The sequence below is a fragment of the Tamandua tetradactyla genome, chromosome 10, assembly GCF_023851605.1.
Source record: "Tamandua tetradactyla isolate mTamTet1 chromosome 10, mTamTet1.pri, whole genome shotgun sequence".
NCBI lineage: Eukaryota > Metazoa > Chordata > Mammalia > Pilosa > Myrmecophagidae > Tamandua > Tamandua tetradactyla.
Genome location: NC_135336.1, coordinates 2,201,612 through 2,216,412, shown reverse-complemented (window position 1 = coordinate 2,216,412; position 14,801 = coordinate 2,201,612). Strand labels below are relative to the sequence as shown.

The 14,801-nt window shown below is 44.5% G+C and overlaps 1 pseudogene; it reads right to left on the bottom strand.

Annotated features, from left to right (window-relative positions):
* Positions 1-265: 265 nt before the first annotated feature.
* LOC143648897 (5-hydroxytryptamine receptor 3C-like) lies at positions 266-12,762 on the bottom strand (annotated as a pseudogene).
* Positions 12,763-14,801: the final 2,039 nt, after the last annotated feature.

Genomic DNA, 14,801 nt, shown 5'->3' with positions numbered 1-14,801 from the left:
AAGGAGAGACTCTGCTGATCTGGATCTACATTTACAAGAACTTAGGTGTAGCCCATAGGACACTGAAGGTGTGCAGGAACGGGGTCTGTGCCTATGGGAAGTCAGGAAATTGTCCAGGAATGTTCAGAACGTACTCTGTGGGGCTGCACTGGAGTTTTTGGAATAGAGGAGGGCCCTTGGTAGTCAGTAGCAGCCAATGACTAAGAGCAGGAGAAACTCTGGGCTGGGGTTTCAGGAAGAGATGGGCTTCAGAGGATGCTGACTGTCATGATGGAGATGCCAGGAAGAGCAGGTAGAGGCGGAAGAGCAGTGCGCCCATCATGTGGCTGAACTGCACCCACAGGCCAACCAAGTGCTGCTTCTGAGGCTCGTGCTCCTACTGGGCCCATGTTGTTTCAAGGTGCCCATTTAACTTGGCCTCTCTGGGTCCTGGCACCTTCCCCACCAACTCCACTGGCCCCTTCAGGCCTATGAAGAGGACAGAGACTCAGTTATGGACTGTGAAGTTCTCCCTGGAGAGGGAGGGTGCCAGGGAAGGAGGCTGGAGCAGAGAAGTGGAGGTATAGAGGAGGGGCCATGGGCCATGCTGACTTCCCTTACCAGGCAGGTGGGAGAGGGAGAGAGCCGGGTCTTGGCTTTCCTTCTTGGGTGCAGTGGGGCAGCATTTCCTTGGGTGGGTGCAGTGCAGCAGCAGGGAGTGGACCACAGAGGCACGGGTGGGGGCTGGGTGGTGGCCAGGTGCAGCAGGTAGGTGATTGGGATGGTCTGGGCACAGGCACAGGGCGAAGTAGATACCTGGGGCAAAGCAAACTATAAATAAACCAGGGCAGCTTTATCTCTGAACACATATTGAGCCTCTTTTCCCAAATCCGGTCTTTCCCCAGAACTCCTTTCATCTTTAAGTGGAACAGCAGACAGTTCTTTTGGTCTCCCTGCCCGTTCCCTGCTGCATTTGCTTCTCCAGGAAGTGGGAGGGGCCGTACTGATGAGGGGGGTGCCACTGACAGGGAGTAAGTCATTCATCATGAGCAGGAAGACACTGTAGCCCAGCAGAAGGGTTCTCTTGAAGGGCGCTCGGTTCCTGCTTTCCACGGCAGGTAGAAGCTGAGGGCCTCGACTGCAACCAGAAAGCCACTGGGCACCGGAAGGTTTATCACGGAGAGGCTGGGTCTGCACCTGATGGCCACCTGGTGGGGCCGAGAGAGAGTGGAGCGGGTGGCAAATAAACTGATGCTAGAGGGCTCATGTGTATATCGGGCCATCTAATCCTTGTGAATAAACTGTTAAGTTGGCTATGGGACCATCTCTTTAGGTAGCATGTGCATTTGATAGTGTCCTACAAAAGGGCCCCTCTCTGTCTAATTTTTATTGATTGCCAACTTGCTGGGAACACACCGTGACTGTAGTCTTTTTTTTTTTAACAGTTTTATTCACACACCATATAATCCATCCTAAGTGTACAATCCATCCTTTATATCCCCCTATTATTGATATTTAGCTTTAGTATATAGTACCTTTGTCACAATTATTGAAATAATATTACAGTGCTATTGCTAATTCCAGACCTTAGTTTGCATTGATTGCATTTTTCCTGTATACGATCCCATTATGAATACTTCATAATACTGACTACATTTGTTCTGGTTCATGTAAAATCTTTCTTATATTTTTACAATTAACCACAATCCTCATCCACTCTAGGTTTTGCTAAATTTTTATCCTCAAGCTTTCTGTCTGGTGACATATATGACTCATTTTCCTCTTTCAACCATCCTCATACTCAGGTTTGTTAATTACACTTACAATATTGTGTTACCATCATGACTGTAGACTTAAAAAAATTTTTTTTTTAAATTTTAAAAATAGGCAGGCACTGGGAAACGAACCTGGGGATCTTAGCCTTTTGAGGGCAGCATGAGCCCTGTGGGCCATCAAATGGGAGGCTGCTGTCTCCCAAGCAGCAGTGGGTGGTAACACTGCCTCCTCCTCTCTGGGATGCATGGGTGGGGACCTGGGGACCTTCCTTCAGTGCAGCTGGGGTAGAGGGCAGAGTGAGGAGCAGGTGCTGAAATCCCAGGAGCTCCTCTTTTACTTTCCGGAGACTTAGATGGAGAGGAATATCACAGAGCTACTAGGGTCAGAAGCCAAGCAGTGTCTGCTGGACTCACACAGAACGTGATCTGGTCATATAGGTTGGTGCCCACTCACATCTTTGGGGTGGCCTTGTTGATGCCAAGGAACTCCTGCTCTCCATGGGTCTGAATGACACGATGAGAGATGTCTGTTATTTCTCACACTTCATGCCCAGTACCGTGTTATCCAGTGCGGGGGGACCCAGGCAGCTCAGCCTACACACTCTCCCAAAGCTCCCACCCACAAAAGGCCATGCCCCCCACACTGAACTGCACCAACACATTTTCCTCTCCGTCCTTTTAAAGCAGGTCATCCAGGTCTTTTCAGAAGTGGGTTACAGGACCAGCAATTCCTGTGTGTGGGCTGCAGCACTGATTTTTGACGTGGTTTTGGAAAACAAGAGCAAGTCAAGGTTGTTATGGGAATGTTGAATATGACTCAAACATGAGCCAAGAGCATGTGGAGTCATTCCTATTTTCCTTCTTAATTTCCCAGTTGCATGATGTTGTTTTAGTGGAATGAAACTTGAACAGCTCAACATTTTTATAATTACTCACATGTCTGTTATAATGAATAATTTATCCAAATTCACCACATGATACCTGATGGCATTCTGTTACATTAATTTACTGTTTTAAATTTGTTAGCTTTTAAAGTAAAAAGGTTTGACCTAAAAATTATGGGTGTGCAGCAGCTCAGGGTCCAATGGCTGTCATCTGGCACAAAGGCTATTCCAAGATTGAAAGTAATAGCTCTCAATGTGGCTGCATGTTAGCATCACCTTGGATGATACAACAAATTACAGTGCCTAGACCCTCCTCTGCAACAATTAAATTGGAGTCTCTGGGGTGATATGCAGTTGGTTTTTTCTTAGAAAAGCTTTAGTGAGCAGCCAGATTGAGAAACACTGATCTAAAGCATTCTTTAACAACAGCCACACCATTTAAATATCTTCCCTTGAATCTTCAATAAGTGCCAAAATGTGCCATACTCACCTGTGTAAAGGAAGGAACTGAAGGTGAAAGTACAGTTCTGTTGGCCAAAAGGGAAGTAGAAGATGTCCAGGTGATGGATGCTGGTCACCCGCATTGGCTTTTAATACTGTATTGACCTTCACTGCTGACATACGTGGTGAGACCTGGAGGTAGCTGACCCTCATCCATGCTGCTTGTGAAAAGGAGGGAGACTGGGTTTGCAGTGGGTGCTTTAATCAGCTTTCGTCTCCCTGCCTTCCCAGGGCTTTCCCTGCTGTGCTCTCCTTTTTGGCTCTTACTCTAATGCCACTACAGCTTGTCTCTTCTACCCTTATAGTGTTTTGTGGCAGTCAGCTAATTGAGACTGTGCCCCTGTCTGAGTCTTTTGACAGCTACGTACCCTGCATTGACACTGAGCTGTTCTTCACAGAAGGCTTTCGCCAGTCCAGATGCATATGATTCCATGATGAAGATGTCCAGGAGGGTGTTCTGTTTTCTGCTGATAACAGTGAGTTTACTGAGGCTGAAACACTCTTCTGGGTTCCAATGGATGAATGGATTATCCCACACCTGGAAGTCATGGCAGTGGGAAAGAAAGGTGAGTGATGGTGGGGCTTGTGCAGTCAGCTTCTCCTGCTCTTTCTAGTCTTCTTTAAACCTTGACCCTCCCCCTGCTGCTTGTGTCCTTACTGGCCACAACTATCTCTGCCTCTTTATTTAACAAGGGTTCATAAATAAAATACCTGCTAATGGTCTTTTTTTCCAGGCAGATCTTAAATATGGTCTAAAAGTGCTTGGAGCCCAGTCATATACCAATATATTGTTCTGCAATCACTTGGCCTGAGATATTTTCTTGGGTCACCATTTCTACTTTCTTAAATTGTCCATCCAGTTATAGGTGGGATTATTTTGTCCCAGTTTGGGAGAGGTTTAGACTAGAAAACTTTTAAGTCATGTCCAACTCCTCAAATTTAAAATTATAAATGGAAGTGGGAAGGGGGTAGCTGAGTCTGTCTTACCAAATTCATCCGCAGGAATGATGGCAGCAGCTGGAGATGTGCATCCTAATAAAGGAATTCCCACCCAGGATTATTAGTGCCAAGAGATTTCGTCCAAGACGACCTCATATTCTCATAAATATTTACTAATTTATTGTGCCAGACATATTCTAGATGCTGAACGGCCTTTTCCTTACTTGTTCCCCTTATTCCTAAGGGCAATTCACGTTTTGATTGACATAGAAACCATTTATTTTTGGAGAATTCCAGAAAGAGCATGACTCAAAGACAACTATATCCTTCAAAAAAATTATTGTGGCATTCTTCTTCATGTCTCCCCACCCTATAGGGTAAACATCTGACTTGTACAGATCCCTTCAGGCACTTATTGCTCACCACTGGGTTGTTGGGGCAGAGGGCCACTGTTCCTATTAGAAGCCTATGGAAAGGATGGAGGAGTCAGCACTCACCACTTCCAGGATGGGAGACAAGGTAAAGTTGATGACTTGACGGAAGTCCTTCTGGTTAAAAACAGCCTGGAAGGCATCAGGCTCCACCCCATGCTGTTCAAACTCTGAGCAATTGATGGTGAAAGTGTCACCTCTTCCTATAGAGAGCAGAGACACTATGAGTTGGAAGCAGGGCCATTGTGTTCCATCTTTTTTTAAACAAAAATTTATTAGAGAAGTTGTACATTTACAGAAAAATCATTCAGAAAACATAGAATTCCCACATACCCTCCTGTGCCAGTTTGGAAGGATTATTAGCTCTAGAAAAGCCATGTTTTAATCCTGATTCATCTTGTGGGGGCAGCTGTTTCTTTTACTCATTCAATACTATGGGTTGGAAAGCTTGATTAGATTATCTCCACAGAGATGCGACACACCCAATTGTGGGTATTAACCTTTGACTAGAGGGAGCTGTGACTCCACCCATTCCTGGTGAGTCATGATAAATTTAATGGAATCCTTTAAAAGAGGAAACATTTTGGAGACAGCAGCAGAGCCAGGGGAACCACGAGAGCCCATGCAGCCAGAGATCTTTGGAGATGAAGAAAGAATATGCTCCCTGGGGAGCTTCATCAAACAAGAAGCCTGGAGAGAAAGCTAGCAGACGTTGTCATCTTTGCCATGTGCCTTCCTCGTTGAGAAAGAAACCCTGAATGTCATCGCCTTCTTGAACCAAGGTATCTTTCCCTGGATGCCTTAGATTGGACATTTCTATAGCCTTGCTTTAATATTAGACATTTTCACAGACTTAAAACTATATGCACACAACTAATAAATTCCCTTTTTAAAAACCTTTCCACTTTTGGTATATCGCATTCTGCAGCTAGCAAACTAGAACGCCCCCTATTATTAACACCTTGCATTAATGTGGTATATTTGTTAGAATTGATCAGACAATGCAATTATAATTGTACTATTAACACTAATCCATGATTTACAATAGGGTTCACTGTTTGGGTTGTATCATTGTGTTCCTACGTAAAAGAAATGCCAGGGCTGGAGCCTTTCTGCAGAGAGAGAACAGGGGACACCAGGAGGAGCATGTGAGCCCCTCCTTCCTGGGCTGAAGCTGTGAGTCAAATCCCCTTTGCCAGGGCCAGGGAGGATGGCTGGTCTGGTTAGGCAAATGGAGGAAACTGATGTGGTGAGGTGAATCAGCACTGTATTCTCACTGCCATTGTTTCAGCCCCTTGCAAAATCTACCCAAAACTGTGTGCAAACTTGGCCTTGGTGCAATGGTAGCCACTTCAAAGAGTCCTTTAATGTACCCATTCCAAACCTTTTGGGTCTACCCAGCACTTGTGCCACTTAGTGCTGCCCCAAATCTGTAGTCTAGACCACTTAGAAATCTGCTGCAATGTATTTCTTTCTCACTTTCAGGGACTTCCATCTACTGAAGATAAGAATGGATTTATCAAGAGGGTAAGAGAAGTAAGCAACTGTACTAGTAGTTAGATGTGGGAAGCATACCGAAGATATTCTGAATAGGTGCTTACCTTGATCCTATTATTTAGCTCTTCTCAGATTTAGTGACCTCAGATGCCTTGAGATTATTTTCAGCATCAGGACCATGAGGCACATTCCATTTGCCCAACCACATAGCAAGGTCTATGCAAGTACTGTCTCTTGGCCATGGCTAGGGAGCCAGCTGGGAAGTAACTGAGAAGAATCTTTTTCCCATTACCATTTATGTTCAGTCTTTTTCTTTGTCTCCTTTTCTACGTCTCCATCTCTTTCCATAATATTTAAGGTATATACACAGATTGGAATATATTTTTTACTCATGGAAACAATGCACCTACTCTTTTCTACCTCAGATTGATCTCCACCCTCCCTTGGTATTTTACTTAATCCTTCAGAGTGTGTTTAAAATCAGTGGCTACTGTTTTCACTAAGACCATATCAAGAGAAACAGAAACAAGGAAAATTGGCTGAAGGGTTTGGTGGAAGGGGCATGAGCAGTCACTGGAAAGATGGAACTGGAGAGGGTAAAGTGAAAAGATAGTTTGGTAGATCTCTACACAGGCAGACATTGAGAAGGCCTGTGTGCACTGATCAGTGAAATGCCTTTCTGTTTCCAAAAGGAAGTCAAGACACAGACATTTCAGAGGAAATATTTAACATGTTAAGACTTTATGCCCTCTAAGTGTTGGAGAGGAAATTCCTGTATGTCCTTCAGATCCACACTCTGTTCTTGCCCCTGTTCTTGCCCCATTTTACCTTGAAGCAGAAGGCTGACAGGCAAAGGAGGAACTGCCCTGTAAGAGGCCACCTCTCTTCCATCATTCTCTCTGGACTCTTGTTTTGAACTCACCCCCATATCCTTGAGCTTAAAGGACCTGGGACCACACCTTGGCTTGTTGTTTTGCATATTGCTCATGTCAGCTGGACAGTCCCTGGAGAGAGGCTGTGGCCGGAGAGGTCACAGGAGTGTGTCCACTTTGCCTGTGCCCAGATACCTTGCAAGCTCCAAGCAGGACGATGTTGGATCATGGCTAAAGGAGAAGCATCCTGCTGGCAGCTGTGTACCGAGATCAATAATATATTAACAACAACTAAGCACAGGATGGTGCAATACAGTGAACCCAATGTAAAGTGTGGACTGTAGTTCATAATATAATTATAATAGTATTGTTCCATCAATTGTAATGAAGGGAACACATTATGGCATTAGTAATGTTACTAACAGGGAAAACTGTGTCTGAGGAAGGGTGTCTGAGAAGTCTGTGTGCTTTCTGCATGATTTTTCTATAAATGTACATCTTCTCTAAAAAACTAAAAGTGAAAAAACAACAGCCAACAAACAAATTAACTCCCCTTAATGAGCAAGTGTCGTTACTAGAGAAATAGGTATTATGTTCTTCCAAGGCCAGAGAATTTGCAGATTTGGAAAGGTGATAATATTTAGGGATTTTGATATGAATAAAGTATCTTATAGCTTTTGTTGACATTAAGGATGACTTCAAATGCCAAATTATAAAGCTTGGTTCACACTTTCACCATCTATTGCCTGTATTTTCCAACAGCTCCTAATTACATTTCTTCTTTCCAGTCTCTTTTCATTCTCTCATTCATTCTCCCCAAACCATTGTTTTCCACACATCTTTAACTCTATGCATTGATTACCTAATAATAGAAATTATAAAATTAAGGTAGTAGAACTGTTTTTAAGATCTTTGTGCTGTTAGTAGTGTTATATATGATTTTAAATTAGTAATCTCAGTTAACATCAATATTATTGTCATGTGTCAATATGACATCTCTAGGAAATACTCAATTGGACCAAGTGAGTGAACTGGAGCATTATTATATAAAATAACTTAGTTACTATTTCCTGAAAGACTTGGAGTTTTTTTTTCTTGCAGAAAGGGTGAAGGGTCAGACCGACAATGCCAAAGAAACTGTTCAGAATGGATGGTCATGACTGCCCTAGACAGTCCTGAGAAAGGCAGGAGTGACAGGGCTACACTTATAAATGTTATAAATAGTCCCTTGATTCCAACAGCTCTGTAAGTAACTTCTTTTCTTCTTTGGAAACGTGGCCATTGTGCTGGTTTGAAAGGATTTATGTACCCTAGAAAAGCCATGTTTTAATCTTAATCCATCACAGCTGTTTCTTTTAAACCCTATTCAAACTGCATGTGGGAGCTTGATTAGCTTATATCCATGGAGATGTGGCACCACCCATCCCATATGGGTCTTGATTAGTTTACTGGAATCCTTTAAAAGAGGAAGCATCTTGGAGAAAGTCTAAGATTCCAAGAGAGCAGAGCCCTGACAGCTCCATGAGACAGAGTCCACCAGCCAGAGACCTTTGGAGATGAAGAAAGAAAATACCCCTGGGAGAGTTTAATGAAACAAGAAGCCTGAAAAGACAGCTAGCAGACCTCACTATGTTCGCCACAAGCCTTTCTAATTGAGAGAGAAACCCTGTACTACATTGGCCTTTCTTGAGAGAAGTAACTTCCTTGATGTTGCCATAATTTGGACATTTTTATAGACTTGCTTTAATTTGGAGATTTTCATGGCCTTAGAACTGTAAACTTGTAACTTATTAAATTCCCCTTTTAAAAGCCATTCCATTTCTGGTGTATTGTATTCTGGCCGCTAGCAAACTAGAACAGCCATCCTGAAGTAGAGGTTGAAGGAATAGGAAGAAGAAAAAAGAGCATCAGAAGAAGTAGAAAGAGAGCAAAAGGCCCGGGGTAGAAGGAATGAAAAAGGGAGGAGGAGAAAGGCAAAATCCTTTCCCTGTTAGAAAATCTGTTCAAGGTTCAGGGCTCTCTAAGGTGACTTGAAAGAGTTCAGCTAGGAGGCAAATTGGGATCTTGAAATAAAAGGTACTGGCTAGCACAAGGAGGAAGCTGATGGTATGAGGGCTGGGTCTACTGGCCAGGCTACAGGTGCTGTTCCAAGCTAGGAAGCCAGGCGGTCCTACACATAGTGTACCCTTAAAGCAGAGCAAACATGGCATGTTCTGAGACAGGTCTGGGAGGGCAGGCATGGCAGTGTCTCACCCAGGAAGTGGATAACCATTTGGAAGTGAGGCCAGCAGCAACTGAGAGTCAAAATGTCCACTTTTGGATTGCAGTTCAAGGCAGAGATTTTGGAGGACAAGACCTGTGAGAATATTGGCTGTCACTCAGGTGGCTCACTGCTTGCAGGCAGAGGGTTGGGGAGTCATACATTATGACTGAACAAATCAGGTAGAAATTGAGCAGGAAGTCTGTCCTTTCAATTTGGCCCATCATGTCATGGAGAACCAAAGTACTGCTGTGTCTGTAACATAACTTGGGGCTCTGATTCCTGCACTGGCTAAGAGTGAAGGACTTTCAAGGGAGCAACAATGGAATTTCCCATATAGACTGGGCTCACAGACCTTGATCTAGGAAAGGGGATTAACTTCAAGCCCTACTAACAAGCAACTGAAGACAGCTGGTGTATATCTTGGTTTCAAAGAGGTTGGCTGAAAAACTGGGCTGAACTTAAGTTTAGAGGTTGAATGTGGCCAAGTAAATAGCTGGAGAGATGGCAATTGGGCCTTGTATTTCCCTACCATAGTTTATAGAAAATAGTAAATTTGAGGAATATATGAAATTCTGTCATTAACCAAAAGAATCAGGCACCCACAGAGTCAGTCACCTGTGTTCTAGTTTGCTAGCTGCCGGAATGCAATATATCAAAAATGGAATGGCTTTTTTTTTTGGAATGGCTTTTAAGAAGGGAAATTTAATAAGTTGCTGGTTTACAGTTCTAAGGCTGAGATCATGTCCCAATTAAAGCAAGTCTATAAAAATATCCAATCAAACGCATCCAGGGTTTAAGAAGGCTGCTGAAGTTCAGGGTTTCTTTCTCAAGTGAGAAGGCACACAGAAAACAGGGTCAGGGTTTCTCTCTCATCTGGAAAGGCATGTAGCGAACATGGCATCATCTGCTAGCTTTCTCTCCTGGCTTCCCTTCATGAAACTTCCCGGGAGGTGTTTTCCTTTACCATCTCCAAAGGTCGCTGCCTGATGGACTCTCTGCTTCTTGTGGCTTTGTCCTTCTACTCTCTTTGAATCTCCCACTTTCTCCAAAATGTTTCCTCTTTTATAGGACTCCAGTCAACTAATCAAGACCCACCCAAATGGGTGGAGACACGCCTCTACCTAATTCAGTTTAGCAATCACTCTTGATTAAATCACACCTCCATGGAGATGATCTAATTACAGTTTCAAACATACAGTACTGAATAGGATTAGAAGAAACAGCTGGCATTACAAAATGGGATTAGGATTAAAACATTGCTTTTCTAGGGTACATACATCATTTCAAACCAGCACATCTTGTATAGTAAAAACACACACACACCTAAAATGATGAATTGGCAACCATTTTCAAATAAGGCAATAAAAAATAAACTCACTGAGGTTGCAGGTTTTGCGATTCTTATAGCTTATAAGAAGCCATATAAGAATCACATATGATTTTTCAGCATGGCTATCAGATCTCTTTCCTACCTTCAGAATTCTTAGGGTGTGCAGGGTATCCACAGAACACATGTTACTTTCTACATTGGCCAGTCTTCCATCTCAGACAAATAATTAAGCATTTGGAATGACTTGGGGAGGCATACTAGCTTGGCTAGCTCTCATTCAGAGTGCATCCTGGAACAGAGTCCCTTGTGACAGTGTGGCTTGGACAGTCCCTCCTGGGTGTGCCTACTTCCTCCCACCCTTCTCCATTAGGCACTCAAAAAAGGGAGTTCAGACATATTTAGACAGAACTTCAGTAGCTTGATATCATTGTCTAAGGCCTTTAGGGGTTTCTGTGCCCTACATTCTCCATAACATCTTGGGGAACCTTGAGGACTCCCATCTTAGCTCCAGGCACATCTCTCCTAAGCCAAGCTGTGGCTTCTCATGGTGATTCAGATCTAGGAGGTGATCCAGAAGCTCTTAGCTGATTCAGGGGTCATTGTGGAGTGTCAGGACTTCCTCCACACTCTCTGCTTTCTCTGAGCATCTTAGGAGCCTCCCTCTAGGGTTCACATATCCCTAGGATGTGCGCATTCTTGGGCACTCAGCCAAGCAACATCTAGAAACATAGGCTTTGAGTCTGGGGCCTTACCTGCCTACTTGGGCAATTCTGTGGCCAGTTAAGGGTATTGGGGGTTGCCTAAAGGAAGGTTTCTCAACTTCAGCACTGTTGACATTTTGCGCTGAATAATTATTCATTTGGGAGGATTTCCTATGCATTGTAGGATGTTTAGTTGCAACTCTGACCCCTACCCACCAGATAACAGTAGTACCCCCATGTCCCACCGCCTACGGTTGTGACGGCCAATAATGTCTCCAGACTTTGCCAAATGCCCCTTGAGGAGTAAAATTACCCCTTGCTGAGAACCACTGGCAACTTAGGATGCTAGGGATTTAACAGTTTTTTATTCTAAATGATTGTAGAGTGGTCACCAGGTGCTCTCCTCTCATTCCCTGTTTTCCCTGGCAGGGCAAATTCTAGCTTCTCTCAGTTGTAACTTCCAATATGTACTTTTCAGGTCTCTTATATTGGCATCTGGGGTCTTGGCTGTACTTTGGAGAATTAGGGACAGGTACATTGGGTAATACATTACCTAAGGCTTCAGGATACTAAGATGAGGCTTCTTTAAGGTCTAGGGCACAGGCACTGAATTTAGAAGCCCAAGTAAGCTAGAGCATCTGAGGCATAGGCAGGGGTCCAGCTGCCCAGGCCAGCCAACAGGGTCTGTGTTCGTAGGCTTGCAAGCTTGCTTTCCTCTGAGATGATGGGAAGTGTCACATTCTATCGTTTCTTAAGCCCTATGGTGGCACCAGTTGGGTATTGTCCTGGCCTGGGACACATAAACTGGTTCCCCAAATGTCAGGGTGTCTGAGCAGTCACCTCAGGGAAGGCCCCTGAGGAGTTTCAGAAGGGGCCAGAGCCCGGACATAGAAGCTTTGGAGCCTCTATAGGCTGGGAAGAGGTAGATGAGGTTTGACAAGGCAGGGCTGGGTTTCTGAGTTCTTCATATTTGAAGGGCAGCTTGGATTTGTTGGCAGATACTATCAAGTCAGTTGCAGGTGTTTCAAGAAACCTTTGTTTCCTGTGGGGTTCCAATATACTATAGTTGCTGCTCTACATTAGACACCTTGAATCACCTGAAAAAACATCTCGGGCAGTGCAATTGTGGCTCAGTGGCAAGAATTCTCACCTGCCAAGCCGGAAACCTGGGTTCAATTCCAGGAACCTGCCCATGCCAAAAACAAGCAAACTAACAAACAAACAAAAAACATCTTCTTCTGCAGAGGGTCTGCCTTTGTACAAGGATGGCCGTGTGCAGCAGAAGACAACCTTCCCAGGAAGGTAGAGAGCCAAGACTCTCTTTGGCAACTGCATAGAACCTTTACAACCCACTGGCTTCATACCGCTCATATCCTTAGTGGTCTCACTCATAGGCTGGCCTTTTCCAAATGACCCTCCACTCCGAAGTCCGCGTGATTTGTCTGAAATGCAAATCTGAGCATGCCTCTCAAACTTGAAATCCTCCAGTGGTTCCCGCTGTCTACCATTTCCAGGTGCCACCGGTCCTGGCACCATGCTTCCAGAGCTGCTGGCCCGCAGGATGGAACCTAGTTCCTCAGCCACCCCCATTCTGTGACTCCCGGCTACCTTTCCCATTATTTTTTGCCTTGGATTTTTTTGTACTGAAGGAGTTGTCCTCAGAATCATCCATTATGTCCCACCCCTCCCCCATTGGCTGAGAACCTTAGCTCCAAATCTGAATGCAGGCAACAGTGGTCAGGGATTTATTTATTTATTTATTTTTTTCGCATGGGCAGGCGCAGGGAATCAAACCTGGGTCTCCAGCATGGCAGGCAAGAATTCCGCCACTGAGCCAGAATTTACGTTGTTAAACGAGATCTGCAGCTGATTTTAAGGCAGGTGGGCCTTGGGCCACACCTGGAAAAACACTGCCTAATGAACAACATTCCCAACCATACTATGTGATATTATGCCTCTACATTTCCCTCGACCTTCTACCGTTATTCTCCTGCCCTGCTAATAAATTCTTAAAGCTCCAGCTCAACACAAGTATCCAATCTTCTGTAAAGCCTTTTACACACACAAGCATGCACACACACACACACACACACACACATGCACCCTGCCCTCCCCCACACTTCCACTGGATTGTAATCTCTTAGAGAGTAGGAAGCACATCTTGTTCTTCTTTGGGCTTCCAGTGTGTGGTATAGTTAGTATGTAGGTGGTCAACGAATGTTAATTAAATGACTGGACCTTAAGGTCACTATGGATGGGGGTGGAGGGAACTTATGTACCTTGGGCAGATGTTAAAAAGTAGCTGGGAAACTTATGGGATTCTCAAGGCCACATCAGAGAAGCTGGCTGCTGTTCCCCTGGTGAGCTGAGGCGCTGGGCTCCATCCTGGGGCAGTTTGGTGGGGGTGGGGTTGGCAGAGGCACGGCAGTCTGCGACAGGTGGGAACCAGGGCCAGGGCAGGGCCTTTCTTCTCTGACTGCCTCCTCCAGCTTCCCAGAAGAGGCACAGAAGGGCCTAAGTGGAGCTAACATTTGTCGAGTTTGTGCTATGTGTTCTTTACTACCTTAGGCACTTCACTTCCAGTATTCTTATTTTCACAAATGTGTTGTGAGATCAGTATTATGACTCCTGTTTTATAGATTACAAAACTGAAGTGCAGAGAGATAAAAAACAAAGCAAAAAAACACATATTCAGGATTCACCCAGGTGGAAATGGTTAGAATTGGATTCCAACCCAGATCAATCTGATTCCAGTGTCCTTTCCTTGTTCTTTTCATTACTCCATAACTGGAGAGTCTTGTTGACTGGGTTACTAGGCCCCTAGGTTTTCACCAGTGAAATCCCTGGGCCTAGATAATGCTTGGGTTGAAAGACAAACAGTATGGACAGCAGCTGTAGTTTTTTCCCTCTGTTTATTTTAGCAAGGTTGCAAATATGGCTTTCTGGTGTCTCAGTTCATCTGAGACTCTGGGGGATCAGATTTGAGAATAATGCTATAATCTGGATGGGGCAGGATTAGTTGGTAGAAGGGAGGTGAAGGGCATGGTTTTGCAGCCCAGATGAATGGCAATCACAGCTAAGGAGCCAGGAGTGTAGGAGGCTTCCAGGGTGTACCAGTTTGAAAGTACTATGTACCCTGGAAAAGCCATGTTTTAATCCTGATCCTATCTTGTGGGAGCAGCATTTCTTTTAATCTTGATTCAACACTGCAGGTTGGAAACTTTTGATTAGATTACCTCCATGGAGATGTGACACACCCAATTGTGGGTGTGATCTTTTGATTAGATGAAGATGTCACTCCACCTATTCCAAGAGGGTCTTGATTAGTTTACTGGAGTCCTTTAAAATAGAAAACATTTTAGAGAGAGTCAGAAATGACAGAGCTGACAGACAAACTTCAAAGCAGAGCCGCCACAGATACTGACACTTGGAGAACAGAGTAAGGATTTTGGGAGATGCTTGGAGCCCAGAAGATGTCGCCATGAGATGTTAAGTAAGCCAGAACCTGGAGAGAGCCCAGGGAAGCCGAAAGATGAAAGCCAGCCCCAGAGAAGCAAAGAGAAGAACCCCTGCAGGAACAGAGGCTGAAAGCAACAGAGCCCAGGCACAAGGGACCAACACATGCCAGC